Source organism: Corythoichthys intestinalis, chromosome 16 (genome assembly GCF_030265065.1).
Source record: "Corythoichthys intestinalis isolate RoL2023-P3 chromosome 16, ASM3026506v1, whole genome shotgun sequence".
In the NCBI taxonomy this organism is placed as follows: Eukaryota; Metazoa; Chordata; class Actinopteri; order Syngnathiformes; family Syngnathidae; genus Corythoichthys; species Corythoichthys intestinalis.
Genome location: NC_080410.1, coordinates 41,218,852 through 41,226,009, shown reverse-complemented (window position 1 = coordinate 41,226,009; position 7,158 = coordinate 41,218,852).

Sequence of the window (7,158 nt, the reverse complement as noted above, 5' to 3'; positions counted from 1 at the left end):
CATTAATATTTTGTTAAGTCAAAGTAGGACATGAACAAAAATCTTTTTCTTTGGAAAACAACAATTCACATTTTTGCCAATTTTTAGACATCTTACTGTCTAAACTAGATTCTTAAATAGGCTGCAACAACTTATCGATTAAATCGATTAATAAATTAGTTGCCAACAAATTTGATCATTGATACAGTTGTAGACTACAGTTAAATCAGTAGGGTTCCTACAGGTTTCCTGAAGGTAAATTTAAGACTTTTAAAACCTAAATAAGCATTTTTTAAAAACGTAATCCCTATTTCAAAGCCATATCGACAAAACAAAACAACAAACAACAAAATCCGTGAATTTGTGTTTATTTCTCGAAAGTGGAAATGAGGAATGTGTGCAGGATGTAAGAATGCAGATTATTGAATAGGCTACTCACGCGACACCACCACAGCGCAGACACAGACTACAGGCCAAGTAGAGGCGTTCTCGTTAGCGTTAGCATTTAGCGTGGCGAGTGTCAAACTCTCGGGCAACCACAACACCTCTGCTTTAATGGTTGCTGTGGACCCAAACAATGTGCGTAGATCTGCTCTCGCAAATCCACCAGCAATCGTAGCTGGGCTGGGATGCAGGAGGGCTGCAGCACTAGCAGCTAGCTGGCTAGTGTTAGTTGCTGTTGCTTTGCTTATTATGAATAAATACATATCATATACTCACCTGCCAGTTTATTAGGTACACCTGTCCAACTGCTTGTTAAAAATTTCTAATCAGCCAATCCCATGGCGGCAACTCAGTACATTTAAGCATGTAGACATGGTTTAAGACAATCTCCTGAAGTTCAAACCGAGCATCAGTATGGGGAAGAAATGTGGCTTGAGTGACTTTGTACGTGGCATGGTTGTTGGTGCCAGAAGGGCTGGTCTGAGTATTTCAGAAACTGCTGATCTTATCTTATGATCTTATGCTTGATCACAACCATCTCTAGGGTTTACAGAGAATGGTCCGAAAAAGAAAAAATATCCAGTGAGCGGCAGTTCTGTGGGCGGAAATGCCTTGTTGATGCCAGAGGTCAGAGGAGAATGGCCAGACTGGTTCGAGCTAATAGAAAGGCAACAGTGACTTAAATAACCAACCGTTACAACCAAGGTAGGCAGAAGAGCATCTCTGAACGCACGGTACGTCGAACTTTGAGGCAGATGGGCTACAGCAGCAGAAGACCACAACGGGTGCCACTCCTTTCAGCTAAGAATAGGAAACTGAGGCTACAATTTGCACAAGCTCATCGAAATTGGACAATAGAAGATTGGAAAAACGTTGCCTGGTCTGATGAGTCTCGATTTCTGCTGCGATATTCGGATGGTAGGGTAAGAATTTGGCGTAAACAACATGAAAGGATGGATCCATCCTGCCTTGTATCAACGGTTCACACTGCTGGTGGTGGTGGTGGTGTAATGGTGTGGGGAATATTTTCTTGGCACTCTTTGGGCCCCTTGGTACCAATTGAGCATCGTTGGAACGCCACAGCTTACCTGAGTATTGTCGCTGACCATGTCCCTCCCTTTATGACCACAATGTACCCAACTTCTGATGGCTACTTTCAGCAGGATAATGCGCCATGTCATAAAGCTGAAATCATCTCAGACTGGTTTCTTGAACATGACAATGAGTTCACTGTACTCAAATGGCCTCCACAGTCACCAGATCTCAATCCAATAGAGCATCTTTGGGATGTGGTGGAACGGGAGATTCGCATCATGGATGTGCAGTCGACAAATGCCATCATGTCAATATGGACCAAACTCTCTGAGGAATGCTTCCAGCACCTTGTTGAATCTATGCCATGAAGAATTGAGGCAGTTCTGAAGGCAAAAGGGGGTCTAACCCGTTACTAGCATGGTGTACCTAATAAAGTGGCCGGTGAGTGTATAATATATATAGCCTCATCTCTCAGTTAGTTATGTGTAAATAAATTGTTACTTAGCTATCAAAAGCTCGATTTGTCTTGTTATTTTTAAAAGGAAAACATTATTCAGATGTTTGGGATGTAACTAAAGCAAAAAATAGCTGTGTTGAAGTCAAAGTTATGTTTGAAATGTATGCTTTCACAAAAAGCTCAATTTCTCTGTTTTTTCATCTGAAATTGGAAAATTGCTCAAACTAAGCTATTTTCTAATGCTGATTTCAAAAGAATGGAAAAAGATATGAACTAACTTTTTTCTGCTGAAAGAAGAGAGTCTAACCCTTCTTTTGGTGGGTTCCATGTTCATATAGCAATAGAACAGAATTTTCTGTGGGCCTTGCAAAATCAGTCAAAATCCAGCAAAACGGCCGAGAGCGAAGGGCCTTGCTCCGGTGAAAACGGCTGGGAGTGAATGAGTTAATAATGTCTTGACGAGACGGAGGTTGCCGTACTTGCGAACCTCTTCACAATACTCTCGTCGGCTTGGTCCATTTTTGCGTGTAGCACAGCAATTTTTTTTAAATGGCGGTGATTTCGCGCTGAACCGGAACGCAGTCTGAGCGGACCAATCACAGTTCATTTGTATCACTCCACCACGCATTGATGTAACGTTCAGTCAGGAATCTGTGGAGGAGCACATCAGGCTACGCCAGAGGGTCATTATTCTGGTCTGCCGTGACGGCGTAGGTCTGCCGCAGAAGCATAACTCGGCCTTAATTCTAACACCCCAGATGGGCAAATGGAAATAAGCATTGATGTTATGGTAATAATAAATCTTTTAAACAACGGGAAATTTTCCACACGTGGAGCAGCAACACAAGCAGGTAGTGTACGAAAGTTGGAACGGCAGCATGTAGAAGTCACAAGCAGAAATGAAAATTTGACTGTGAGGACACAAAGGTGGCGCGCTTCCACACGGCAGCATCCCAGCGGCCTCCAACAGAAGCTTCACACTTCATTACTGCAACGTCAGTGAAGTGTGAAGCCATTATGTGGGAGCAGTGGGACTGGCTGGGGGTATAACTAGGGGTGTAACTAATAACCCCCTCCCCTCCTCCCTCACTCCATACATACACACACGGACACACCGCAGTCTCCTTTGCACAAATCACTCTCTGGAAGCTGAATCGAGTCATTCAAACGGAATCATTATTTAATATATTCAAACAGCTGCAAGGTGTTGTCCCAGTGTCAACATGAACAGGGGCCCAATAAACAGCTGGCGGGCCGTTTTCTTGCCCCGCAGCACTGCTCGCAATTACACCATAACAGGGGGGGAGGTAATGTATGAGCGTGAAGCAAATTTGCTGCAAATCACATACATGAGAAACATCCACACGGCAGTCATGCAACTATATTCATATGGAAGGCCTGATGTTGAGGACGGTGAATTTATGTACTCTACTCCCCCCCAGTGGACTATAGAAGAATGTCAGTCCAATGTACATTTGTTTCATCAGTACTTGAACAGGTGGACATTTGAAGGGTAATGGCATACAATTGGACATGAGTCACAGGGACTCGGACTTGAGTCGCAAATTTGATGACTCGCAACTGGACTTGGACTTGAAGAGAAAAAAACGCAGACTCGGACTTGACTCGCTTGAGCTGGGAGGGTTCGAGACTCGAATCTCGACTCAACTTGTGAGACTATATATTGCCACGTTTACATGGAGCCAAATATTCCAATTACAATCGGAATATTTGTTCAAACCGAATAAATGTGTTCCATATAAACATCTCATTCGGAATGAACAGGCCCAAACCGAATGGAATTTCATTCCGATTCACAGGGGTGGAATATTCCTTTTCCCAAACCGATTAGAAGTAAAATTCTATCATGTAAACAGGGAAGCGGAATGGTGTCTGGTTGCGTTCTTTCTGCACATGCTCCGTACTGACGTGGTGACGTCACTTTGTGACGTAAGTAGCGTCACTTGCAACATGGCTTCCAAGCACAGCGCACCTAATTGGAGTCCGGCGGAAAGATTGTATTTAATTCAAACTTTAAAAGAATTGAATATAATTGCTCGCTTAGACGGGCGTAAAACGAGGAACAGTGAACTATTTAAAAAAGTTCACGAGAGGTTACACGAAGCCGGAATAGACCGGAGCGTTGACCAGATTAGAAACCGGTGGAAAACCGGCTACTACAAGGCAAAAGAGCAAAACAGCAGAAGCGGATACGACCCCACAAACACAACAAGTGGGTTAAAGTTAAAACAGCAGCACTCAGACGATCGATCTCCATGTTTTGCAACGTGACGCTTTGTTTTGATTAATCTGCGCATGTCAGACGGCAGTTGTCAAACGTCCTTTTGGAATAAAGGCAGTCACATGTAAACGCTGGATCGGAATAGATGAAGTGACATGTAAACAGCTGATCTGAAATTTCCATTCGGAATGATTTGAATCGGTATGAATAAAAGTCAGCATGTAAATGTGGCTAGTGACTCGACAAGTTGACTTGAACAACTTGGATCGTAGATTGGTTCCCACCAACCAGGGCTAACAAGCTCTGAATGTACTGGATGTAAGATAATGCCGTACTTTTCTACTGGTTCACAGGGGCACAGCCACCAGGGTGGCATAGGGTGGCAACTGCCACTCTAAAAGAGAGGCTTGTCATCCCATCCAAAAAAAAAAAGCTCCAGTCAGTTTGACATTTACTGCCATCAATTAAGTAGTGGTGTCAGTGAGGATCCTTAGAATAATTAAAAAAAAAAAAAAAAAAAAAAAGATTGTATGGAACCAGTGTTGTTTTCATCAGCAATGATTATAACGAGAATATTTAATTCATGAATAATTGTTTTCATGACGAGACGATAACAAGCTAAAAACCTGTGTTGGTAGACTAAAACATAACGACACGAATGCCAGTTTTCGTTTGACGAGACACAAATGCACCATAGTTTCCGTCACATGTTCAAAACAGTTATGCATCGTTAGCATGAATCGTAGAAGTGTTTGGTCATGTCACTCATGTGACATGCTGCGATGCGACCCCCCCTCAACTCACCCGCTAGTGTTCTCTCCAGTCTCCCCAGGGGCGTTAAAAGGGGGGGGCAGTGCCCAACCACGGACACGCTCTGCCCACCGAAAGAAAACTGGGCACCGCGTATGGTATCCCATTCATATAGTACTGATGTTTTCTAAGTTTTAACCTTTGCGTTGTTACTTTCTCTTTCACCTTACAAAAAAAAAAAAAAAGAAAAAAAAAAAGAAATGTTGGTTTTGTTCCTAGGGGGCGCTACACACATTTACGCATATGGTTGTGTTCACCTGGCTGTCGAGTTTGGTGAGTTTTGAAGCATTCTGAGGGGGTCAAAGTAGGGCTCAGAGCGTCGGCGGGACAAAGAATGACTGCTAGGGGGCGCTACCTAGTGTATTTGGAATTTGTCTTTGCACGGTATCAAAGATTGAACCTGTCTTGACCTGCCTGCCGATTTTGGTGCATTTTGAAGCATTCTAAGGTGGTCAAATTGAGCTCAAAGGGGCTGCGGAACAAAGAATAACTATAATAATAATATTAAAACCGAGGAACCACAATAGGTTACCCAAAAAAAACATTGTCACCTGCATGTCCATACTGTTCAGTTATGAATGTGTTCTAAGTCAAATCAAATCAAATCAACTTTTATTTGTTTAAACCAAATCACAACAACAGTTATCTCAAGGAGAAAACAAAACATGTTTTAAGGTGCAGTAGCCCTACGCTGGATTTCGACCTACTTGAGCATTGTAGCTTTTTTTTTTTTTTTTCGCCCCCCTGGTAAGACTAATGCCCACCCACACCTGGCATCCTAGTAAGACCACTGCTCCCAAGTGCTTGTTTTGAGACACAAGATTTGTCTTCTTATCTTGGCAAGAGAGAAGTTGCAATGTGACTTTAGCCTTTAAAGGTCTGCGCTGAGTGATCATCACACATTAAATGTAACTCGTAGCATTAGCATCACATTCGCGTTCGTATTAGCCTTAGGCTATTCCTAACGGCGAGCGTCCTCCTAAACTCTCGGACAGCTTTTTCTTTTTTATTATTATATTTTTTTTACATACAGTTCGTGGCGTCCCGGTGTGTATAATTAATTGAAAATATTGTACTGTTTTCCTGCTGAGTGTGTATTATCACGATAGATTTGTAGATGCTACTATATGTGCTCATCTGTCAATGTTCATTCAAAATAGTTAAAATTGGAAACCTTTTTACATTTATTTTTTGAATCAAACCTTTGAATTTTACAGATAAAATATTGAGTAAACACTGACTAAAATTAGACAAAATTAGTCGGAGTTTTTGTCAACAAAAACTAGATGAAGACAAACACATTTTGAAATGACTAAGATATGACTAGGACTAATAAGCATTATCTTACAAAAGACTATGGGGTGCCAAAAACAACACTGTATGGAATGAAATTTCTCTGTATCAATTTGTAAATTCACTTGTGCTTTTTTTATAGGGTCGATAACGAAATTTCCCTGTATCAATTTGTAAATTCACTTGTGCTTTATTATAGGGTCTACATATGATTTCTTGGCAAACAGATCATTACATTGATTTGATAAGCACAATTGAATGTAAATCGATCAAAATGCTCAATGATTATAATTTTGATATGCTGTTTTGTTAAAAAAATATGTATATATATATATAAATATTAAATATATATATATATATATATATATACTGTATGTATATATATACTGTATATGTTAAAAAACCTTATTTTTTGTTCGTTTGTTTGTTTACATTGACTGCTTTGATTACATTTACATTTTTACATTTTTTTTTTTTTTTACATTGAGTGCTTTGTGGGTGGGCTGGGGAACAATGGTGAAGGCCTTGATTAACCTGTGACTCGATTTGACTCGACATAACCTCGTGACTCAACTCGACATAACCTCGTGACCAGACTCGACTCGACATATTCTTGTGACTCGATTTGACTTGACTCGACATACTCTAACCTCATGACCCAACTCGACTTGACTCCACATAATCTCGTGACTTGACTCGACATAACCCCATGACCAACTTGACTTGACTCAACATAACCCCGTCACCCAACTTGACTTGACTCGACATACCCCATGACCCAACTCGTCTTGACTCGACATAATCTCATGACTTGACTCCAGCCCAACAGGTAAGACTCAGGATTTACTTGTGACTCGATTTGACTTGACTCGACATAACCTCATGACCCGACTCGACA